Consider the following 25543-nt stretch of genomic DNA (forward strand, 5'->3'; position numbering starts at 1 on the left):
CTTGAGGGAGGTTATTTCTTAAATAAAAGTCTTGGGTGATGAGAAGGAACAGCAGCAATACTTCTGTTAGCCTCTGTAGAAGGATGAACTGCTGGAACAGTTATTAGGTAGCATAAATATTTCAATGAATTCTCCTCAGTGGCGTTAGTACTAGGCTTAGGTGTTGTATCCACAGGCTTTCTTCAACTCAAATCATTTCTGCAGGATGCCTTTCACAGGAACCTTAGTGAACAACAAACACGTAAAATTTGTACTTTTTTTTCCACCTGAAGTATTTGATTTGGAATAGCAGCTTGTTTTTTTTTTTTTTGTGATACATTTTAACTCCAAGAACATTTAGTTACCTGTAGTTTGTCTACCAAATGTTGAATTTGAATTTGTCTTTAGAGGTGATATTTGTAACCGCCCTGGAATGAGATCTTTGGAGCTCTATTTATTTCTTTATTTATACTCTATACTTGATCTGAACTTCAGATCAAGTATAGATTGTATGTTTGTTTTTCTTGAAAAATGGCACGATGAGCCAACCCAGGAGATCACTAAAGGAAACATCCTTCACCCCTGCTGCATCTTCAGTGCCAGTGCCATCACATGGGTCCAGGGAAGAACATTACAGTATTTTTGTCTGGAGTTACTGGTGATGTGAGGAAAGGTTTAAATGCATTATGCAAATATACCGGAAATAGAAGTTACTGGTTTAGTTTTCTCACCACCATACATTCCGAACTGGATTGTGCAAGTTGTTAAGAACAACTTGTTAATGATGTGGTTCTCAAAGAGGTATTGCTATTTGTCTGATCTTGTGTAGTGGTGACGTTCTGAGCTGTATGTTTGTTTTCGCAGTCTTTTGAGATTTTTCACGTAACTGAGAAGACTAACTGTATGTAATTAAGTTAGCAGTCAGAGATGGACTTAGTGGTGTCAAATTTTGATGTTCATATTTCAGAATTATTGCTGAGGTGTTTTGCATTTACTAATGTGATTTTAATATAAAATATATCAAGCTCCTTTTAACAGTCTAATAGTATAATGTACTTTGGTACACTGTATCTTATTGATATAATTTCTGTTGATGTTGAAGTTTCTTCTTTCTTTTGAGACAGATGGGTTGTCTTTATTTGAGAATGGAATACTCTGAAACTATGATGACAAAAATGGAATATGAAATAAACTATACTCAGAGACAAATAGTAACCCCTTTGTTTTAGTTGCCTAACAATCCTAATTACAAATTTTTTTTCTGAATTTTTATGAGAAATTTTGATTGTCTTCGTTATTTTCAGCAGACCTGAATGTTGAAGTGGCAGCCCTACAAAAGAACTGCTGACTAGTAATATTGTTGTATTACGTCAAAAGTGGTGGTGTATTTATACAAAGTGTCTGCCTTGCAGTCCTCAGAAATTGCCTTCCCTATGCAGAGAGGAAAAATGCAAATGTCATTTACTCTTATATTGTCTTTGGTAGTAACTCATGTGCAAATATTCATAGCAAAATAAGGGTATTTATAACAGTTTCAGGAAAGGTGAACTGAACTCTTGAAGAATTCAGGATACTATGTACCATTTCTTTTCCCTCTCCCTCTTTTTTTAAATGTCCTTTTTTTTTTTTTCTCAGAATGATTAAGTTAACTGTAGTTAAAAAAATAAAAGGCAATAAAACATGCCTTCAGTTAATTACAACTTGCAATTTAAGTAACGGCATTTCACCCTTTCACTACGACTAGTTAGACCATACTTTCTTCTGTGTACCTTAAGATACATTGGACTAAAGATGAAAGCACAGTCAGCTTCTGTCTGACCAGTCATAGTGTGATTCCTTCATTTTTTTCCTATCCCTGGTTTTTGAAAGTTATTCCTGAAGTATCTAAATGAACATTTTGCTTAGTTTTCCAAATGCTGGAATGTATTGGAACTATGATTAGGTAAGTTGAGCTTTCTTTACTTATATTCTGCAAGACAGAAGGCAGAAAGGTGATTATGTATGTGTGACTAATTACGTGGCCAGTAGGACCAAGTATTTGCCTGTGTTTATGCTGTTGTCGAATATGTGCTAGCGTGGCTGCATTTAATCAAGATTTTGGTCTTTAGCAAAATAGTCTATAGTAGGTCTGTAGCAGATTCCTGGAGGATTCTGAGGTGACTTTCTGATCTTTTTAGATAGTGTTTTGTGTGGTGTTTTTTTTTTTTAAACACCCACTGAAATGCTGCTCAATGAAGCTACTCATTCTTTTAGCAGCTTTAAAACAAGTTTGCAATGTGCAATTGTCATGCTCCTGGTCCAAGGTTGTGTGCGTATAATTAGTGATTACTGCATATGATCTGGATCCACTTCTACTGGTAGAGGTTTTTTTTGTTGTTGTTGCTTTTTTTTTTTTTTTGAAGTATTGACAACATGAAAGCCTTGTCTGTGTGGGCCGCAGAAGTCTAAAAGGATATTATATTGAGTTGTTAGGAAAGCTGTCACTTGTTGAAAGAGCTATTTGAAAGCTTTTTTTTTTTTTTGGTCAGGCTCAAGAAGTTAAATCTGGGAATTAAATATCACCATCTCAGTTAGGCAAAGCTACTTTTGGGATGGTGAGTTCTTTGTTGTGTTCCTTACAAGAGTGCTTAAAGTGCAGTTTCTTCTTTCCAGGAGCTAAATAATGGAAATGCTTTTTACTGGATGGTTCTCTTTGCAGGTTAGTTAAGTATCTAGGAGGTGGCCTTACTGTACCTCTGTTTCCCCCATGTCTATGCACCTGGCACCTTCACTGGTGGCAGAGTGGGCCACATAACTTCTCTTTAGGCAACTGCGGTTCTTTTTTGTGGCATAAGAACATAATGGTGTGATACAGATGAGGTGCTAACCTAGAATTACTAATTTCAGACTGATCTTGAAGACATATTCTAGTTTGGGCCTGCACTGGCTACATCACTTTTAAGTCAGGAAGCAGGTTTTAAAGAATTATATCCGAGCTACATGGTTGCAGGAAACAGCCTTTAACAAAAGATGCTCAAAGCAGATAGCCCATTAAAATCACAGCCAGGAATATTACTTTCTGTAGTTTCGTGATAGTTTAACATAACACCATAGGTCTGATGTATAAGTATTGTTCATCAAGTAAAGTAAATAATTTATTAAACATTAAAAAAAAAAAAAGGCAGAACATAGAACTTTATTACAAGTAAGAGGTGCACATATTCCTTTAGTGATATTTTCACAACAGGTTTTACCAGAATGTTCAGGTAATGCTGTTTCAGGGAACCTGCTAGATGCATTTGCTTGAATGTAGAAGCCTAGAAGAAATGAAGTATGCACTGAAGTTTAGCATAGACATGACATTTATAGTGGTTGAAAGGTTGGTTTTCCAAAAGCTTACAGAGCCTTCCTGGATGTTTTTAGAAGATTAAGATTAGTGGACATAGGCTCAGGATATGAATATTTTTGCACTTTGAGACTTGAAAATAGTTTTGAGTCTTTAGGATTGTTAAGTAATGTTGTTAAAGAAATGTCATTATGCTTATTTTTATTATTTTATGCATAGCACTTTATTCTCCTGTTACATTTCCCGTGCTTTATAATTGAATTGGTTTCTGTACAACATTCAGAATTTAAATTTTTTGGGGGGCTTCTTTTGGATATGGGACTCTTTTGCGTACATAATTTTGGATATAAATTACATCACAGATCTCAAATGAAAATTAATATTTACAGTTTATTTTCAGTGGAAATTTGACATTTATATTGCAATGAAAGGAATAAACTAGGAATAAAATTAGATCAGGAGAGCTAATTCTCTTTATTTCCCTTCTGTTAAGTGAAAAGAACAGATTTTTCAGAGTTCTTCACATCTGTGTTATGTTCATTTTTCTTCCACCCTCTTCAGAAGAGCCTCCTTCACTCTGCCAAAGAGAAGCTTGTCGACTGCAAAGCTTGCTACACCAAAGCTGGCCTTCATGAACAGAGCTGGCCTGATGCTAGCTGCAAGAGGTTTTGGCTTCCTTTTTCCTTTTTGCATATACACTAAAAAAAATTCCAGTGGTAGCTTAAGAAATGAGTCATGGTGTCACCTGTGTAGGCTGAAGATCTTTGGGAGCAAAAGGGGTGGGGGGAGAAAAGCAATCTGTAGAATACTGTTTAAAGATGAACAGTTAATAAGTGACCTTGGATAAATGGAAAATGGGCTAGGAGTACTAAAGAGTAAGAGGATAGACCAGTAATAAAGCCACTGTCAAGCAGTTAATATTCATTTCATATGCATCAACTTGTAAAATTTTACCTCTGGGTAGTCTAAATTGTCCTACTATACCATAAGTAGGACCCTAAGCACTGATAGCCTACTGTATTCATAAAAAAACCACCACCAACAAACAAAACTTCTGATGATCAAGTTGTGATCACAGCAAACTGATTTGTGGCTAAGGCTAACGTTTTGGATGTAATTAATTTCTCCTTTTTTTAACCTCCTAACCAATACACTGATCCCTTTACTTCTTCTGAATTGATGAATGTTATACAGCTATTGCTTTGCCCTGAAGTTGCTTAATCTGCCCAATTGCAAAATGCTTGCTGGGGCATTGGTAACAATTCAGAAGAGTTACTGCTAGTATTCTAAAAAGCAGCTATGTGAATGCTGAATACTTTGCTTCAAATGGGACATTTTGAAGCAAGCTGCTTGTAGGCCATACTAGAGATCTGTGTCAATGTGTTTGCTATATACAATTTTGGTCTTCCAAACATTAACTTTTTTTTTGCCTTGGTATGAGATTGGTGCTGGCAAGATAGTGATAGGGAAAGCAGATGTTTGAGAAAGGCAGTAGCTGCAAAATGCTTTAAAGAGTAGCCTTATGCTGGCAATAGACATCCGGAAAAGCTGATTTAGCTGTAATTGCCACCTTTAAAATTATTTTGAAATCTGAGACTAGTCAGAATAACTAGTGTATTTATTAGCAGTAAATTTACTAGTAAATTTATTAGTGGTGGTGGCAGATGATTGTTTTGAATCCAGTAAAAGGTCTGAAAGCTTTTACATTTTTGCTATTAAATGTGTTTTGAGAAACTGATGAAAAAAGGTAGTATAGTGTCATGCACCCTGTATAATTACAGTCACTGAATATAGATTAATCCCTATGAATATTCTCCATAGCCTCTAGTTTAAATTTATTCAGTGGCTCAGTAAAGGTGCTTTATTCCTTGCTGAGGTTGATTTCAGTAGGTCTCTTGCATATGCCTTTCTAAACTCAGGATAGTAATCTTAAGTGAGTTTATTACCATACATGCTACTATTTTTGGTTGAATAAAATTATTAAATAAGAGGTAGAACTGAGACAAGAAAATGTTCAGGCATTCCTGCCATATATCCCTGTAAAGTAAAGACTAAAATTAAAACAAACAAACAAAAAAAAGTAATGGGACATGTGCGTGCATGCAGAGAGAGGGAAAAAGTAACTATTGTTTTAAGAAAACCTGACGTATGCTAAAGAATTTCTATCTGATGAGCTCCAGATACTGACATTTTAATGAAACTGGCATTTCATTAAATCCCCTATATTCCTGAAGGACCCTGAAGACAGAGAGGAATCTAACCATAATTTTTGATAACTTTTTGCTGTGATGAAAATGTATTGGTTTAAAATTTTACCCAGCCACCTGAAAGAAATTTTAATTACTGGAAGGAGTACAGAGACACTGAATCATCATAAGCGTATTTTTTTTAACTTGAGCAGTGAATTTGTATCACTAGAATATCACTGACTTTCTATCACTAGCCAACAGGTTTTGGACTATTCTGATATTCCTGTAGCCTACAGATAGCAAGCAACAGAGTTGTTCTCATTCATTACTGGTTCCATTAATTATATTTTAGCTGAAGATGAACTGTTAATGAAACCACTTTTGATACTAGAACATTTCTCTTATGACTTAATGTGCCAGTCATGAGGCTAAAATGACTTGCGCCCTTTAAAAAAAAAATCATATCCTTTATAAAATAATCTTTCCTAAAATTAATTCCTTTCTGGCAGAACACTAATACCTTTAGCAAAAGCAATTTCATAAATAGTGACTATATTAAGAAAATAGATATGAAATAGTTTCTTCTTTAGAGATAGAACTTAGCTAAGAACTTTAATTTGAAGGGGTTGTGTCTTTTTGTTTGTCTTTCTTATTTACTTTTTTCAGGGCTTCTATCAGAGTTTCAGATTTATAACTGTTATTTTTTTCCTTGTAAGGAGTTTGATTTTGGGGTAGGAGAAGGAAATAAATTACAGCATGAAAGAATATTCTCTTCAGTATTGTTTGTAGAGGGAATGGAGTGTGCATACTACCAGCTATACTAACACAGGTCTAATACTGATTTTTGAGTGCCCACCTCCATGGCATCACTGTTGTATTACAAAAAATGGAGGAGGCAATAAAGAGTTTTTACAAGCAGCCAGCAGAATTGTTACAATAGATTCTAAGGAAGGTAATTCCTCTCTCCACATAGGTCATATTCCCAACTACTATATTTTCTTGCTATCTTTTCAGCAGACCCTTTCTTCTCTGTAGATGTAGGGAAGAGTTCTTAGAATAATAAATCTTAAAAAGCACATATGGCAAAAGCCTACAGTTTCCAACTCTTGGGCCAAACCAGTTATTTCAGTGTATATTTTAACACTTTTTATTACAGTATATAGTTTACTGTATTGCTAGAGAAATTATAAATAAAAATACCAGAAAATCCATGACTTGCATTAACACTGAATGCCAAGAATGGGGTAACTTTTTTTTTGAAAGCTTGTTGCAGAATCACAGAATTGTAGGGGTTGGAAGGGACCTCAAGAGATCATTGGGTCCAAACGCCCCTGCCAAAGCAGGTTCCCTAGAGCAGGTTGCCCAGGTAGGTGTCCAGAGGGGCCTTGAATATCTCCAGAGAAGGAGACTCCACAACCTCCCTGGGCAGCCTGTTCCAGTGCTCCGTCACCCTCACTGTGAAGTTCTTCCGCATATTGGTGCGGAACTTCCCGTGCTCCATTTTTTGGCCATTGCCCCTTGTCCCATCCCCACAAACAACTGAAAAGAGGTTGGCCAAATCCCACTGTCTTCCACACTTAAGACATTTGTAAACATTAATAAGATCCCCTCTCCATCTTCTTTTCTGAGGGCTGAACAGACCCAGGTCTCTCTTCCTTTCCACATAGGGAAGATGCTCCAGGTTCCGTATCCTCTGTGTTGCCCTTCGCTGGACTCTTTCCAGGAGATCCCTGTCTTTTTTTTGTACTGGGGAGCCCAGAACTGGACATAGTACTCCAGATGAGGCCTGACCAGAGTAGAGTAGAGGGGGAGGATCACCTCCCTTGACCTGCTGTCCACACTCCTTTTAATGCATGCTAGGATCCCATTGGCCTTCTTGGCCACCAGGGCACACTGCTGGCTCATGGCCAACCTGTTGTCCACCAGGACCCCCAGGTCCTTCTCCACAGAGCTCTTCTCCAGCAGGTCATACCCCATCCTGTACTGATACATGCAGTTGTTCCTTCCCAGGTGCAGGACTCTACACTTGCTCTTGTTAAACCTCACCTGGTTTCTTCCTGTCCAGCTCTCCAGCCTGTCCAGGTCTCATGGAATGGCAGCACAGCCTTCTGGCGTGTCAGCCCTTCCTCCCAGCTTTGTATCATCAGCATACTTAATGAGGGTGGACGCTATTCCCTCATCAAGGTCATCAGTGAAGATGTTGAACAAGACCGGACCCAGCACTGACCCCTGGGGAACACTGGTAGTCACAGGTCTCCAGATGGACTCTGAGTCGCCGATCACCACCCTCTGAGCTTGGCCAGTCAGCCAGTTCTCAACCCACCTTACTGTCCACTCTTCTATCCCACACTTTCTCAGCTTTGGTAGCAGGATGTCGTGGGAGACAGTATCAAAAGCCTTGCTAAAGTCAAGGTAGATGACATCCACTGCTATCCCAGCCATCTACCCAGCTGGTGATGCCATCATAGAAGGCTACGAGGTTGGTCGAACATGATTTTCCCTTGGTGAATCCATGCTGACTACTCATAACCTTCTCTTCCAATTGCTTGGAGATGGCATCCAGAACAAGCTGTTCCAAGACCTTTCCAGGGACAGAGGTGAGACTGACTGGCCTGTAGTTTCCCAGATCCTCCTTCTTGCCCTTCTTGAAGACTGGAGTGACATTGGCTATCCTCCAGTCTTCAGGCACCTCTCCTGTTCTCCAAGACCTTTCAAAGATGATAGAGAGTGGTTTGGCAATCACCTCCGCTAACTCCTTCAGGACACATGGATGCATCCCATCGGGGCCCATGGATTTGTGTGCGTTGACCCCACTGACGCTCCCATACCACTCCCTTGTCAACCAGGGGGGAGATCTCCACTTCCCAGACTCTTTCTCCTCCCTCCAGGGTCCAGGAGTCCCGGGGGGGTAGTCTTTGAAGCAAAGACCGAAGCAAAGAAGACATTCAGTATCTCCACCTTCTCAGCATCCCACATTACCAGGACACCCCCCTCGTTCAGCAGGGGACCCACATTATCTCTAGTCTTCCTTTTACTGTTTATGTACTTTAAAAAAAAAAACAAAAAACCAACAACAAAAAACCACTTATTATCCTTTATCTCTTTTGCAAACTTCACCTCCGGGTGGGCATTAGTCTTCCTCGTCGCATCCCTGCAGGCCCTGACAACACTCCTATACTCCTCCCAAGAGGGCAGACCCTTTTTCCACATTTCATAGACTTTCCTCTTCCTTTTGATCTTGTTGATGAACTCCTTGCTCATCCATGCAGGTCTCCTGCCCCCCTTCCCTGATTTCCTATTCTTTGGGATGCACCGATCCTGAGCTTGGAAGAAGTGCTGTCTAAATGTTGCCCAGCTCTCACAAGCACTCTTGCCTTCTAGCATTCTGGCCAGTGAGATACCCCAAGTAGATCCTGGAAGAGGTTGAAGTTGGCTCTCTGGAAATCCAGGGTGGCAATCCTACTTTTTGCCTTACTTCTTCCACCAAATTCCATCTTGAACTCCACCATCTCATGGTCACTGCATCCCAAGCTGCCCCCAACCTTCACATCCTTACCAAGCCCATCCCTGTTGATAAGAACAAGGTCCAGAAGCAGCCCCTGCCTTGTCAGCTCTTCCACCACCTGCATCAGAAAATTATCTTCAGTGCATTGAAGGAAACATTTGGACTGCGCGTGCCTGGCTGAGTTGTTTTCCCAACAGATACCTGGATAATTGAAGTTCACTATGAGAACCAGCGCCTGGGATTACAAGGCTGCTTCCAGCTGCTTGTAGAAGGCCTCGTCGATCTCCTCCTCCTGATCTGGTGACCTGTAGTACACCCCCACAACAGTGTCTCCCATACCAGCCCGCACCTTAATTCTCATCCACAAGCTCACTGCTCGTTCTTCACCCTCCCCCAGGTGGAGCTGGCTACATTCTAATTGCTCCCTCACATAAAGGGCAACTCCTCCCCCTCCTTTCCACAGCCTGTCTTTCCTAAAAAGGGTGTAGCCCTCCCTGACTGCATTCCAGTCATGCGAGCTGTCCCACCACATCTACATGATAGCAGTGAGGTTGTGGCCCCGTGGCCGTACACAGATCTCGAGCTCATCCTGTGTATTTCCCATGTTTCGCGCATTGGTATACAGGCATTTTAGGGAAGCAGCAGGCGCAGTTACCCCTAGAGGGATGCAAGAAGAAGATTCCGGACGGGGTATCGGGAATATTACCTTCTCTGAGGAGCCCTCGGACAATACTGTGGGACAGCTCAGAGGTTTTTCCCTACTATCTTCAACAGTGACAGCAGTGACATCCGCCAGCCCTTCTCTGTCACTTCTAACTCCCCTCCCTTTCCCCGTCAAACCTAGTTTAAAGCCCTGGTAATAAGTCCAGAGAACTTGCTCCCCAATACACTTGTGCCCCACTTGCTGAGTCGGAGTCCGTCAGCAACCCACATACCTCGCCTCTCAAAGGCCTGCCCAAGATCAAAATACCCAAAGCCTCGGTCCAGACACCATCCCCTCAGCCAGTCATTTACCTGTCCCGTTCACCTCCTCCTTTCTGGGTCCCGGTCACCCATCAGGAGGACAGATGAGAACACTACCTGCACCCCGATCCCTTCAACATCCTTCCCAGGGATTGTCTGTTGTATTTTTTCACTTAAGCTTATGCTGAAGGCTTAAATATGATTTTCTTTTTTGTAACATGCATTTGGTATGGATGCAGTTTCACTCTCAAAATTCTTCCCTGGAGAGATGATACTTTGCTCCAGGACATGTATATAAGTTGTAGTGGCACAGACTACAGGAAAACAAGTATATATCTGAACTGGATACAGGGATGCATGAAATCTTCTTTAAAAGCCCATTCATTTTTTTAAAAACTCTAAAAGTAATAAGTTAATAAGGGGGGGAGGCCTGTTGCTTTGTGGCTGTATACACAATTAAGTCCATTCCTGTTTTTATTCTCCTGTCTGTCTGTCATCACTTAAATCTGGAAGTCTGCTAAACCAAACTGAATGCAGGTGATGAGCTCATTTTGTTGAAAATACTTTCCCCTAATCTTAAATTAGGTTTATGCTTTATAAATATCGTTAGATTTTAGCCTCCAAGTATCATATGAACTATTAGCAAAAACTATTTCCTCTGTTTAAGGGGGAGTGTAATACAGTGTCTACCAAGGCAGAAGTAAATAGAAAAGATGATATGAAGAGGAGAACATATTTTGATCTTCATGTAAACCTGTCAGTTGTGGCGTGAAGCCTGTTTTCTCTCTTGTTGCATTTTGAAAGGCCAAAAAACCTGCCCTATATAGCATCCATGATACCGTTAAGCTAGAGAGAAAATAGAATATCAGAAAATGACATGCAGTAAAACAGATTATAACTGTCTGAAATAACATGCTGCTGCTAGGCAGTTACATAACTGTGTGAAACTCTTCAATGTCCCCTGCACTACAGAACCTAAAATACAGCAGAAAGGTCTCAGCTGAGGTTATGCCAACTGCTCTGAGGCTTCACAGGGGACAGTATTCTAGATTCAGAATCCATGCTTTGAATAGTTTGCTAAGAAATCAAGAGAAAAAGAGAAATAATAGTAGGCAAGGGAATGAGACATAGTGCTTGCATAAAAAACAGTCATAATTCCATGTTTGCTTATTTAAGTCCTGTTTAAAATGAATCCTTTGGATAACTATAATCTCTCTCAAATAGAGCACTTAGCGGATTTTGGAGTGTAATAAGTTTACAACACCTGCTCTTTCATATTTCTGTCTTTGGCTGCACATTCATTAAAACAGGTAAAACTAATAATTACATGGATAATTAATAACTATATTGCATAAAAATTTGGGGGCAAGGAGGTGTCCTATATTATGATGGTGCTCAGTGCCACCAGTTCTATTGAAGAAGAAGTAACCTGAAGCTGTTTGTGAATACCTTTTAAAAACTTGTGCTCAGTCATTCACCAGAACATAAAGATTAATGAATGCTAAAAAGAGTTGTCTGAGATTTGGCTACTTGGAAGCGGATTGGAAAGATGCACAGAGTAGATCCAACAGTGCAAAACAGACCTACCTAGATAGATATTTTCCTACCTAGATAGATATTTTGAGCTTTTTTTTTTGGTTCTGCAAAGATAAAGGTACTTAAAATGAAATAAGTTCAGATACAGAACATACTTCTTTGAAAACATTACATCCTTAGAAGCATAGATGCTGTTGGGTTCCAGTGAGAACTCTGGTTCCTCAGCAATTTAATAGTGAAAATTTTATCTATCGTTGCTTATGTAAAGCATGAATTGAATTACATGGCATTACTTTTAATTTGAAGTTTACTGAATTTACATCTTATAACAATTCACTTTCAAGCAACTACAAAGCAGTCTTGTCAACATTGCTTACCTCAAGATAAGTTACTGTCAAGTCAGATTGTATGTGCAGCAGGTGGGTTTTGAACAATCTGTCAAGTATTCAGATAGTTTCTTTCAGTTACCTAGCTTAGGTGCTGCTCAGGAAACTCAAGTCAAGAGCCCAACTTAATTCAGTTGTCAAAGAAGAACTGTTTTCAGGCAGGTAATTCAAACCTTGTCCAAGTTAATTGCCTAAAATAACCTTAAGTAGAGGTACTGAATGATTTCCCTTCATATGTTTTTTTCCAACTCTATTTTATAGCCAGCACAGAAGAGAAGTTATCTGATTCAAAGAGCATGATAAATTTCCAAACTCCTTCTTCATTTTTTGCTATTTCTCTCATCTTTCTGGAAAGTTATCAAAGGCAGTATTTGCTTTTCAGCTATCATGATGGCTCTGAGTACTATCTTATGTGCTAGCATATGAATTGCTCTGTTAACGCAGATGGATCATTTTACAAGCTTACAAGTAAATTAATCTTCAGTGGGTATAATTTCTGGAAACACTTACCAGAGCACTTACCAGACTAAGTGCACAGTCCAAACGCTTCTTAAATTCCAACAGGCTTGGTGCAGTGACTACTTCCCTGGGGAGCCTGTTCTAGTGCGCGACCACCCTCTCGGTGAAGAACTTCTTCCCGATGTCTAGCTTAAACCTCCCCTGCCTCAGCTTGACACCATTCCTGTGGGTCCTATCACTGGTGACTAAGGAGAATAGGTCAGCGCCCACCCCTCCACTCCCTCTTGCGAGGAAGCTGTAGATTCTGATGAGGTCTCCCCGCAGCCTCCTCTTTTCCAGGCTGAACAGGCCAAATGACCTCAGCCGCTCCTCATACATCTTCGCCTCTAGTCCCTTCACCATCTTCGTTGCCCTCCTCTGGACACTCTCCAACAGTTTTACACCTTTTTTGTACTGTGGTGCCCCGAACTGCACACAGTACTCGAGGTGAGGCCGCGCCAGCGCAGAGTAGAGTGGGACAATCCCTTCCCTCGACCGACTAGCGATGCCATGCTTGATGCACCCCAGGATCCGGTTGGCCCTCCTGGCTGCCAGGGCACACTGCTGGCTCATATTCAACTTGCTGTCGACCACAACCCCCAGATCCTTCTCTGTGTTGCTGCTGTCCAGCATCTGTCGCCCAGTCTGTATGTATAGGCAGGGTTGCCTCGTCCCAGGTGCAAGACCTGGCCCTTGACCTTGTTAAACTTCATGTGGTTGGTGACCGCCCAGCTCTCCAGTCTGTCCAGATCTCTCTGCAAGGCCTTTCCACCCTCAGCAGAGTCTACAACTCCTCCAAGTTTGGTGTCCTTGGCAAATTTGCTCAAAACACCTTCTAGTCCTACATCCAGATCATTTATAAAAACATTGAAGAGGACTGGCCCTAAAATAGAGCCTTGAGGGACCCCACTAGTGACCATCCGCCAGCCTGATGTGGCCCCATTTACCACAACCCTTTGAGCCCTGCCCGTCAGCCAATTGCTCACCCATCGTATGATGTTTTTGTTAAGTTGTATGCTGGACATTTTGTCCAGTAGGATCCTATGGGAAACTGTCAAAAGCTTTGCTGAAGTCCAAAAAGATCATATCAGCTGGTTTCCCTTGATTGACTAGATGGGTGATCTTATCGTAAAAGGAAATCAAATTTGTTAGGCAAATTAGACCTACCCCTCGTGAACCCATGTTGGCTGGGACCAATGACTGCATTGTCCCCCAGGCACACTTCAATAACTTCAAGGATTATCTTCTCCAGAATTTTACCAGGCACTGACGTGAGACTGACAGGCGTGTAATTGCTAGGGTCTTCTTTCTTGCCCTTCTTGAAAATTGGTACAGCATTTGCCAGCTTCCAGTCTAATGGTACCTCTCCAGATTCCAAGACCGTTGAAAAATAATTGAGAGAGGTCCCGTGATGACATCAGCCAGCTCTTTAAGCACCCTGGGATGAATCCCATCCGGACCCATGGACTTGTATGGACCTAGGTGGAGCAGCAAATCCCGCACACTTTCAGGGTTGGTTAGGAGTTTATCATTCCCACCGTCATGGTCCTCCAGCTTACGGCACCCTGGGTCCCAAAGCCCATCATCAGTATTGAAGACAGGCAAAGAAGGCATTAAGTGTCTCTGCTTTGCCTATGTCCTTGTCTGTGAGGTGACCTTCCCCATCAAGTAGCGGACCTATGTTTTCTTTGGACCTCCTTTTTCTGTTCATATATCTGAAAAAAACCTTTTTATTTTCTCCCACAGACTTGGCCATCTTCAACTCTAGTTGGGCTTTGGCCAAACGAATTTTCTCCCTACAAATGCTAACAGCATCCCTGTATTCCTTCCACATTGCCTGACCCTCCTTCCAGCAGCCGTACATTTTCTTTTTTCCTAAGCTCCAGTACAAGATCCCTGGTCAGCCAGGCTGGCCTTCTGCCCCGCCTGCTTGACTTCCAATGTTTTGGAATTGCTTGATCCTGTGCTTTTAGGAGGCGGCGCTTAAAGACTGACCAGCACTGATGGATGCCGATGCCTTCAAAAGCAGTTTCCCAGGGGACTAGTTCCCTGAGCAGCCTGAAGTCTCATCAGCATAAGATGTCATTCAAATCAGACTGTCAGGGGTGAAAGTACAATTGAGAGATGCTGGGAATCCTGGTGTATGTAAAGACTTCAGTTTTAACTTTATATGTGTTACGTAGCTCTTGATGTGTTTGTTAGCAGTGATAGCACTGACTGTCTGCTTGTGACATCCAGTGTTCCTAGAGCAGAGTGGTTAGACTGACTTCAAAACAACCAAAAAACCCTTCAAATTGTATAAACTGACATAATAAATTTTGGCGAAAGAAAGAGATTAACTGTCTCAAAAGTGGTCAACATACAAGTGTTAACAGTTACGTTAATAAGTATGAGTTATGTTAATAGTTGTGTTAATTACTAGAGTGTTAATGCTTATGTGAAGAAATCGTAGAGCTTCATAGAAGGTTGGTGACACCTGTTTATTTTTGTAAATGCCTACCTTAAGAATATATTAATCTGGTTAGGTAGTATTTTTCTCAGAGTTGACACAATGTGAGATATAATATGACTTTTCTGTAAGAGCTGAGAAAAGTGCCCATTTATCTGAGCTAGAAATGTTTTGGCACTTGTGTCTACATCAGCGTACCTGGCAAGTACCTTGACACTTGTGTCTACGTACCCTACCTGGGCAGCCTGCTCTAAGGAACCTTTGGCAGGGGGCTTGGACCCGATGATCTTTCGAGGTCCCTTCCAACCCCTACAATTCTGTGATTCTGTAATTTCACAATTCTATTTCAGTTAACCAATCATCAGGTCTAACAGTTATAAGATAAATTGGGCATAACCATGGTTTATTATTTTTCAGCAGAGGTCAGATTAAATCAAGTATGAATACACTGCTGTTTAAAAAAAAAAAAAGCTCTTTGGAATGTACTGTTTCTTGCCATATTAAATAGTTATTTGATGGAATTATTCTGAATGTGCTCTGTACCCAGTGTATTGCATTTCACATATTCCCTGGGGTATCCTTTATTTTTTGTTTTGAATCTGTGGGACTCCCTACTGCCTAGAGGTAAATGTTCTTTTACCTTGTCAGTTAGCTTAGTATGAATTACTTTATACATGATGACAGTTAAGTGCACTGCACAATTTTTTCTGCCTTCTTCCGTATCAGATGTAACTATTTAATCAGCCTAACCCCCTCAAAACTAAACATTTTCTGCTGCTGTCACAGGTTACTACCAGTTGAGTTATAGTTTGTGTACTTATTCACCTTAGTATTTTGTCAGGATTGTGTTCTGCTTTGTTATTTTGTGTTTTTAATGTATCTATCTATATATACACACAACAAAAGCATGTATTTGACTTCTAAATAAATTGTTTTGACTAAAAGTTTCACATAAATGTTCTATGTTTAAAAAACAACAACAAAAATGCTTCTATTTCATATTACAGTATCCTGATTTATGGATGATAGAGCTACTCACAGCCACAATCTATGCAAATATGTGTAGTTACTAGATAAACAGGAATGTCTCTCCCAGAAATGTCTGTTCATACAGTAACGAATTTGACTAGGAATAAGTCTCACTTCTGCTTTTGATAAACTAATTTCCAAAAATTCTTATTCCACCATAATTTCAGACCAGTAGTATTAGAACTCTTGACAATGAGATTCATTTATCTTCTTTTCTTCCACTGTGTTGTTTCCCTCTGGGGACAGAATCTTAATCTTTAAACACAGTCCCTCCTTATTTTTAGTGTAGAAAGTAGTTAACTGTCACTAGCAGATAAGAAACACACTTTGTTCTAGATCTCAGAAAACTAAATCCTTAGGACCAGCTTCATTACAGCATTATTAGCAAATACCATTCCTAGATTTGAAAGACTGCTATGGCTTTTTTTTCTTCTGAGATTCAACACAGTAACAGTCGTTATCTGTGTCAGGCCTCTTGCACTTATTAGATTCTGTAGCTCCAACTATGTTCTCGAAGTGCCAATTTGTGATAGCTGTGTATCTTGGTAGAATGGGTATCTGCTTCTGCCCTTGAGTGATGGATAATGCAAGCCAATGAGGTCTCTGCAAAAAGCAACTGCACTAAAATCTCTTATGTTCCTTAGGTCTCAGTTGTGTTCCTTAGCTATTGTAGTAATGGAGAAGAAATCAATTTTAAACCTAGTGTATGTTGGTTTTGAGGGGGTTATTCTGAAACTTTCTTCAAAGTATTTTCTGCTTCGTGACAAATCCAACCAATGCTGAATGTATATTCCTATCTACAAATCTGTCAAGTAAGTGAAAAAGTATGCAACAGTCAGCTTCATGGTGTCATATTCTTTTGTCAATAGGCAAAACTTCCTCACTGTCAGACTATCAAAACACACATCCTGCACAAATAATGTTCATTCTACCAAAAAACTTCCACTGTGTATACAGGGGTTTTCAGCGTATTCTTGCTTCATCATACAATTTCACATCTGCAATGTACACTTTTAGGACTGGTAAAGATTAAACTGTCGTCTTTTAGAAATAGGACACATTTTCATTCATGCCTGTGACTATAATAAATATGATTCTGGTTTGTCTTTTGCCTTCATTCAATATGACCTGAAAGCAATTGAATGCAGCTTCTGCTACACTAAGAAACTTCAGTCTATTTTTATTGGTATTATTTTAAATATTTCTTCTAAATCATTATTAGTGCCAAATTCACTGAAGTGAAGTTTTGGCCTCAGGAGTATATTACGTATACTTCACTAAAGTTCCTTTCTATCATCAGTTCCTATGCTTCATAACAAATAAGGACTACTTTAATATAGCCTGTTTAATGTATTCCTAAACCTAGCCTACTGAAATTTATCAAGATGATGAATTTCTTCACGTCAAATCTTGAAATAGAAGAGTTTCATATGTTTTCTTTCCTGGATGCTTGATGAAGAAGGTGAGTAAAATATTTTCCAGAAACTCAATGATAATAGATCTAGTAACTGCAGAACACTTTCAGTGTTGTGATTTAATTACAAAGATTATATTCTAATAACTGGAATGAAATACATGTCTCATGTTCTTAACCTCTCCCTTCCCCAACAAACACACAACTTCAAAATCCATAGTCAAGCACTATTGTTATAATTTTTAATGCGAGTTAAATTACATGGCAGCTAGAGTAATACTGCACATGGAAAAATAGTATGGCTAAAATGACATCAGGATTTTTATCAATGTTAAAGAAGGTTTCAGGAGAAACATTACTCTGTGGAAATCTTTCTGTCTACAGTTTTACCATGATTTAGTAATGAAGTAGTAGTAAAAACTTTATTTTTAGTTCAGTCTGCATTGCAGCAAATAGTAGATAAAATACATAAACTTTTTTTAATATGGGAATGGGAATTCCCTTCCTGTATGAGATCGTAGTTGCCGTTGCAAAGCATTGTGCTCTCTTTGATTGTTATGGTCTCTTCTCTGAGTACACCAGCTTCAAAAGCGCAAACTGATTGTGGCCGCCCCTGGATAACTCTTTTAATTTCAGGGTACCTTCTCTTTTATCGTGGTGGTAGTAGTGTTGAGTGATGCTGTCCCTTCATTCAGTTTATGAATGTACTGGACTTAAACACTAGATAACAGTTTTTTTTTTTCCAGATGAGGGCAAAAAAGTGACTGTCACAAGCAGGAGTTGTTCTTTGTGGTTTGGTCTGTTGGCTTTATAATGACATGTCCAAATCTAGTGTATTGGTAATATCATACGCCCTCTCTATACTAAAGCCCTTCTGTTTGTGATTTATTTCAGCATAAACATTAGGCATATGCATAAAACATTACATTCAGCTCAGAAGATCATGGGGGTATCTAGCTCCTCATTTCTTTCTGAAGACAGATACAGCATTTCATATGGCATTTCCAGTTCTGTCTGCTGTTCCTCTGTGACTGTTAGCTTACTCTTTCTAAAATGTTATATTTTACTTGTTCTTCTGGCTCCCTTGAGTCAGCTAGGTAGAACTAGTTTCTATTTACGTTTGGCATCCAGCAGCCCAAATGGCATAACTTAAATGGAACTAAAAGTAAGTATGTCTCTCTCCTATTTTGTTCTTCGAATGCTCCCTGATGTGGAACTTCCCAGGCTCAGTTGTAAAAGATATGGGGGTATTTTATGAACCTAACTTATTTTGAAAATTTTAGCATATGGCTTTGATCAGCTGTTTCAGAAAGCCCTGAGGTGTTCAGTTCGTGGGGAAAAAGTTGGCAGCAGATCATAAGCTTTGAACATTATTTTGTTAGACATTTAATCTTTATTTTTCTTAATTAGAATCTTAATTTATATTTTAAGGTAAACTCCTGATTTCATATTTTTTTCCTTTTTTTTCCCAGCTTATTATACTCACAGTTTAGCTTCTTACATTGCTGTAAAAAATGAGCTTAGCTGAGACAGTGAATAAAAATGAGTGCTTTTGGTTAGCCTTTAGGGAGATGACTTCATAGTTATCAATCAAACGCCCACGCAGCTGCAACAATCTGCTTAGACTGATGACCCCATAGTCACCTCCCTAAAGGCTGGCTAAAGGTCTCTCATCTCTGCACTGACTCAGAGACATTCTTTGCCTAATACATAGAAAATTTCCTTGCTGTCTTTATTTTATTTCTGTCCAGCCTGCGTCTTTTTTTTTCCTCTGTTCTATTTTCACTCTTGTGTGTTCATCTAGATGTTTGTTATAGTTGCTCCCTGTCAACATAAGATCACAGGATCATTGTTTACCGTATCTGTCAGAATTAGGTGCTGATTTAAACAGCTTAAAGTGTGTATTTCTCTCAAATGAGGTTCAGTTGATTGTAGCCTTTCAAAACGACGAGTACTGTTGGGGCAAGGGGCAACTGACTTTTTTTCTACTAGATAAAACACTAAAGGCATTTGGTTCTCCAGCCTTGAGACCAAATGGCATGGTGCAAATTGTATCCACCCACTTGCATGTTTTTCTTCTCCAAAAGAGGGTGACAGCGTCCAGATGACAGGAAGAGTCCATTCCATGTTTTGTTTTCCAGACCTTGCCCAGGCCTTGTCTGGGAAAGCACTAAATACCAAGGGCCAAAACTGCTACTGTTTCAGTAGCATAGGTGATAGTTGGCCAGTGTTGAATCTGTTCTGAAAGTAGTTTATTTGCTTTTATAGATGAATCTGTTAATTTGAAGGCTTGGCAATTAAATATCTAACTCTAAATATTCAAAGCCAATCAGGAAAGTGCTAACAAATACACCTGAGAACTTGAACCTGTCATGTTGAAGAGGGTGATAATAAGCAGTGTTAGAGGTCCTAGGGGTACTATAAGCCAAGATGGATGCAACACTAGCAGTCAGCCACTCCAAAACTCAGTCACCTGTAGAAGCTGTCAGGATCATGCTATGCATCTCTGTATTTTCACAAATATAGAAGTAGAGAAATAAAGCCCATCAGAGTGTAATAATTTTCTTTACTCTTCTTCTCTGCTCTCATATGAGATTTAAACTTAATACAAATAAGAGTATATCAGAAAGTAGTTTGCAGTAGTATTATACAGTAGCCAGGAAAGATGGCTTTCCCCAAAGAGTGTAGCAGGGACTATTGGTGTTATTCTCTCCCACATTTTGGTGGATAAATTGTTCTGTCCAAACTATCTAGACTAGTATAAACCACAAAGAAATAATGGAAAATTTTCTCTATTTGCTAATGTTCTTATTTTCTGTGTATGTCTATAGTTTCCTGCAGTATTGATATATGTTGCTTACATTCAGTTGTACAACAAAGTGAAATGTTTATCGTGTTCATCAATACAATTGTTTCTCCTGAAACAATCATTAATAACTCTTGTTGAGGATTGTTTCCAAAGTACTCAACTGAAATGTAATAGAGATAATCTGTATATGTAACAGGCTATTTACATCTGGCTGGGAGGAACTGTGACTAACGTGTGTATTATTGTAGAGAGATTATGTAAATTTAAAAACATCACCTTTCTAATCTTACTATGTAGATTTTGAAGGTGGTTTTAAAATGAGGAACTGTTGGAAAAATATATTACAATCTTCATGTTTTTTTGCTTAACACTGTTGAACTGCGTCTGAAAGGGTGTTTATCTTTGTTGCATAAAATATGCACATAAAAATGCGCATAAAATAACTGAATAAATAGACTTATTCTCTTGTGATCAAAAAATGAACAGGGTGTGACACCTTGCTCTACCTTCTACTTACAAACAAGAACAACTGGTTGGGGATGCTAAGGTTGGGAGCAAACTTGGATGCAGCAGTCATGAGGTGGTGGAATTCAAGCTCCTGAGAGATGGCAGCAAGGTGGTTAAGTAAGATCACAAGCCTGGATTTCAGGAGAGTAGACTTTGGCCTTCTCAGAGATCTGCTTGGAAGAATCCCATGTATTAGCATTTAATATGTATCGCTTTCAATTATTCTATCTGTTGAAGATTAATGAAATTTAATGAAATTAAAAGCATATGTTTCAAATAAATTTTATATGTAGAACATCTACCTATTTTAATGTTGATAGGCCGTTGCTCTGCTGTTGTTGGGGGTGGGGGGATGGCTGTAAAAGAGGTCAGGTGAGACATATTTTCAGCAAAGTAAGGTAGCATGAATATTAGCAAAATTACATGCAGTCATCTCAGCCCTTTTCCAGTGAAATAAGAGACCTGATTGTCTAATGACACGTCAAAAGAATTTTTTTTTTAATGTATGTTCCAGTCAGGTTATGAAGTTCTCTTCCAAAGTAAAAATGCAAACGCTTCTAAAGGTACTTATGATTTCATTATGGGATAATAAAAGCAGAAGTGTATTATTTTACAGTTTTGATATTTAAATCACAAAAGTGGAATAATGCTTTGGCTTTCCATTTTTTTCAATTGAGTTTTTTTATATTTTATTCCAGCTGTCTGCATAAAACAAAAATAAAATTCGTGCAAAATACATTGCACAGATTAACATCTAAAATTTTAGTTGATTCTCAATGCACTAGGTCTGATGTTTTTGTAAGGGAGAGAAGAATGTGTCACACAGCAATTAGACTTACTAATCATTTACTTTCAAAAATACAAGTGTAATCAGAAGGTATTAACCTCTGCGTTGTTGGCTGAACTGCAAGTGGGTTAGTACTGCAGATTATAACATACCTGGAGATACCATTAACAGTCTAGCTGTATTAGCGTGGAACTCAAAAAGGAGCAAAGTTACAATTAATTTTACTATTTTTCTTGTGCATCTTCCATGGCAAATCTGGGAAATTCTCTGATGCAGCATTCATTAAAGTGTTTGCTTCCCATTTTATCTATCTCCCTCTACTGAGAGCACAACAGGAGATAAGAATATCTGAATCTGACCAGAAGATGTTTGTGACACAAAATTTTAAAAGTGGTACCCAGTGTATTGTAAATGTTCTGTAGATGCATCAATATGCAATCAAACATTACATTTTAATATGCACTTGAAAGCATTCTGTTTGTGTAAACCAAACTATTTATCATTTGTTTAAAGCATTTATTTTGATATGCTTCTGTTCTGAAGCTAATGCAGAATGAAATCTGTATATAGTTCTTTAAGCACTGCAGCCAAAGCTTGGAATGCATTAAGTAAGACTTTCTTGTATAGCCTTTTCCTTTAGGGAATTTCACATTATGAATGCACTGACAAATCATATGTTTGCCTTACTTCTTGAGAAGATGCACTGGACACTCATGGTATTCTTTGACTTGTTCTTGGAAAGTGTGATGGTCCACATGACATAATCCTGTTATTAATAACTTAAATCTCACAATATCCACCTTACAAATTGGGCAAGTTTAAAGCTCTTCAGGCTTCAGGTAAATTAGCGTTAAGAGGTTTTAAAGTATTTATTTTTAAGAACATCTACAAAATTGTTTAGATTAGCTTTTAAATAGCCTATTAGGTACATCATAAATTTTTCTAAAGTGGGTATTTAAGGGTAAGCTTCTATATCTGTAGCTCTGAAACATTGTAAAAGTCATGTTGAACAATGTTGTTCCCGTAGAGGCTTCCTGACATCTTTGGAAGATGACTGTGGTCACTCAAGATTTTTAAAATCAAGTTTTTTTACAAATTTTGTGTAAAGTGTCACTTTTTTTTTTTTAAATCATCATCTGTGCCTTGTGTCGAGTGGTGTTTGACTGTTGCTGCTGAGTTCATCCATGTTAGCTAGGGTCATTTAGTTTGGCTCAGAGCATGCTTTTGAAACAAATCTCCCAATCTCCTACCACGTATTGGTTCGTATCATAAACAGTCTTAATGCATGTAAACTGGATTCCTTTTGGGTAAAATAGTTTCATGCTTTCTGCGTGCTATTGCTTAGCAGCTGCTAGGTGGTATTAAGTCCATGGGATCAGACTGCAGTTAAAGTGAATTAAGATGTGTCTGGTGTGGACATCACATCCCCAGTGCTAAATTCCATTCCCACAGATTCACTTCTGTTATGCTGCTCTGTACAACCACTCACGTTTATAGGGATGATTCTTGGGCTTTAATCATGGCTGAAGTTTTGAACACTCCTGTGCTGTATGCTGCCAAGTTGTGTTAAACTTAAGAAGAGGTTGAAGTCTTGAGGGAAAATAAGTGTTCTGAGTTTAGTAATAAAGTTAACTCATAATTTCTGCTGAAATCAGTCTGTCACTTCTTGAAATTATTTCAGCAAGACTAAACTCAGTAGAACCTTGTGTTAGCTACAGTTGATTTCAACCTAATCTGATAGTTAATACTATATTAAATATTCATTTGGACAGTGTTTAATTAAACATAAACTAAACCTGGTATTTAAGAGAGGGTCTTTCATGTTTCTTCAAGGGAATTCTCTGACTATATTTGGAAACAAGGGAGAAGTGGCCATTCAGTCTATTTTCATGCTTTTTGAAATCTGAGATAAAATAAATAACAAGTACATAGTTATATCAATCCTTAGGAAGATATGCCAGTTTTACTAGGTGTTAGGTATGAGTACTTGCTAGTATAGAAAAATAGTGATTTGAGTATCAAACTGATTAAAGTTTCTACGAGATGCAGAAACATGTGGAACAAAAGATGATTAATATAAATTAAAAATATTTAATATTACTTTTTGATTGAAGTCATAGTAAGTACAGTGAAAGCAAAATAATTTTTAATTCAAGTGGAAGCTTTCTAATTTTCCCAGAATAACCTCTTTGGCTACTGAAGGTCTGATACTACATTGATTATTCTTTTCTAAGCAACTGGAATGGAAGCTTTCAGATTTCCTCAGAGTAATATCTTCGGCTATTGTAGATCTGATAATGCATTGATTGTTCTTTTACAATCAATACCTCTTTTATGCAAGGCTGGTATGTATGTATCTTGAACTGTGATGCATTTTATGTGTCTTACTTGTACATGGCATAGAATGGCTTTGTAATCTTTTCTTTTAATAAAAGCTCTCTCCTCTAAAATGAGAAAGTCAATAGGATATTAAAAACGATGTGATGTCTTACTAAGTGTGGACTGCTAATGCTTGTTCTTCAAATCGGTGTAATTTTAGTTTGGTACTTAAGCACTGTCAGTTTCAAAGACAGTGTAATTATTTACATTTTGGTATTAGTTGTTGAAAAAGAGAATTTCATGGCCTAGTGAGTAAGGAGGTACACCATATTAGGGGATATTCAAGTTAAGAATTTGTTCAGCCTTAAATTTTGTACTGATCATAAGGGGGAGGACCATGTTTTACCTTTTGCCAGTTTATTGAAACACTTCCGTTGTAAGTCTGATCAGGGTCTTTCTATAGGCAGTGGTGAAAGAGAATTTCATCCCGAGGGTTGTTTGATATAGGCATCATGTAGGTCTCCTTTGATTCTTTTTAGCATCATAGAAATTATTCTCTGGAGATTTTTTTGAAGATAAGCTTGTAATAAGATTTGTGAAGTGCTGCATTCATGTGTACACAGATCATCTGAATTTGTCTTCAGGCTTTTGTTTACTGCTACTCCTCACAGTTTTAAATGGGCTTTGCTCATTGACACTGTTAACACCCACAATATGTGCTATCTTCATTAATACAACTCTGTTACTGACTGTGCTAATCTTACCTCACAGGACTAAAATAAAAAGTGGAATCATTTAAGAGATACTGTTTAATGCTTCATGCTCATCTTCTATACTTAAAGAAGGGAAAAGAGACCTATTTTCTGTAGTGTTTGGTACTTGGAAGCCATCAAAGCTTTACAGAATTTTACCTGCCATTAAGGTAGACAGCCTGAGCCTCTTTGAACTTTATGATTTCATTTGCTTTAAGTAATATTCATTTATGATGCCACCATTTGTAGAATAGATACATTTGGTAGAAGTAGCTTCTGCTGCCATCTGCAGCAGAGGAGCTGGTGAATCTTGGTGGCAGAGCAGAGAGAAGGGATGCCTGGTGCACCTGCATCTGTCTTTTGTACTGTCCCCAGGATATACACCATGGGTTTTGTTAGACATAGAATGTATTCTAGCTTGAATGTGCTTACTCTTTATGGTGTATATACAGATTATGCACATGTATATATAGGCTTTCCAGAAATGCTCACATTAACAGGAGTACATGTATTCTTCCTAAATATCATTAAAATACTATGTTAGTATTAACTCCTGATTTTTGGAATTGTAATCTCAAGAATAAGATTTTATATCATAAATGTCTAAGAAGTCATTTGATTTTCAAGTCCCGATGAACTAGTTTCTCATCCAAAAGCACTGCTCCTGCCCACAGTAGTATGAAAAATACATTTATGGAGCTTATATGGTCTTCTGTGAGACTCCAAGACACAAAAGCAAAGAAAGATTTTACTTTGACTTTTATAATTAGTATTAACATTTACATTTGAAGCTATTTTTTTTCTTTTACTTGGTTAGACGGTGGGCTGATGGAGTAATAAAACTGACTTTGAAATGGACTTTCTCATTCCTCAGGCAATCTGCTTTTGTGTGGACCACTGTGCTAGGGTGAATTTGATGTACAGACTAACTAATAAAGCCATTTACTTTTTTTTTCTTGGTTTCATTCATTCATTTTTTAAAGGAAAGCATAAAAAGTACTTATATAACATCATGGTAAATGACTTAGAGAAAATACTCAATAATAACAGGAAAATATCAACAGTGAAATTTAAAGTGGAGAAACTAAAACCTTTT

At 38.4% G+C, this 25543-nt stretch overlaps 1 protein-coding gene across 5 annotated transcripts in view; it reads left to right on the plus strand.

Moving 5' to 3' along the window:
* Positions 1-25543, plus strand: part of EML6 (EMAP like 6) — a 135091-nt gene that overhangs the window by 7072 nt on the left and 102476 nt on the right. The window lies entirely within an intron of this gene.

Source organism: Anser anser, assembly GCF_964211835.1.
Source record: "Anser anser genome assembly, chromosome: 3".
Taxonomy (NCBI): domain Eukaryota; kingdom Metazoa; phylum Chordata; class Aves; order Anseriformes; family Anatidae; genus Anser; species Anser anser.